Source organism: Octodon degus, unplaced genomic scaffold (assembly GCF_000260255.1).
Source record: "Octodon degus isolate 3935 unplaced genomic scaffold, OctDeg1.0 scaffold00268, whole genome shotgun sequence".
Taxonomy (NCBI): Eukaryota; Metazoa; Chordata; class Mammalia; order Rodentia; family Octodontidae; genus Octodon; species Octodon degus.
Genome location: NW_004524844.1, coordinates 1,815,079 through 1,815,663, shown reverse-complemented (window position 1 = coordinate 1,815,663; position 585 = coordinate 1,815,079).

Here is a 585-nt window from a genome sequence, read left to right as displayed (position 1 = left end):
TAATACATGTCCTAAGAAATCAGTAGTGAGAGGCCAGGGAGATGGCTCTGTAGAATAAGCGCTTCCCTGCCCAATCTCCGGTTCCCGCAGAAAAAAAGAAATCAGAAAGGTCCAAGGGCTCCGGATTCGGCCGCCTGGTGCCTCCGGCGCCATCTGTCGGCCGGCCTTGGGCATGACGTCTCAACCGTGGACGGAACGGAGAATTAAGGGCGGTTTGAAGGACCCTCAGCAGTTCTCGGTGTGTTAGTGGTAGAAACATCTTTATGCCGTTGCAAAAACACAAGCTGGATAAGGTGGTGTCGCCCTGTAATCCCATCTACGTGGGAGGCTGATGCAGGAGGATGGCTGTGAGTTCAAAGCCAGCAGCCTGGCTACATAGTGAGATCCTGTCTGAAAAAAAAACCAAACCTGGCATATAATCTCAGTCCTCAGGAGACTGAGGTGTTGCGACTTCAAGACCAGCCTGGGCTACAGAATGAGGTCGTGCCTGCTTAGGCAAGCTCAGGCAAGCGCAGGGAACACGGTTTGATCCCAGCCCCTCATGCTGTTCCAGCCCCACCCCCAGGGCGGGCTGAGCTGGCCACA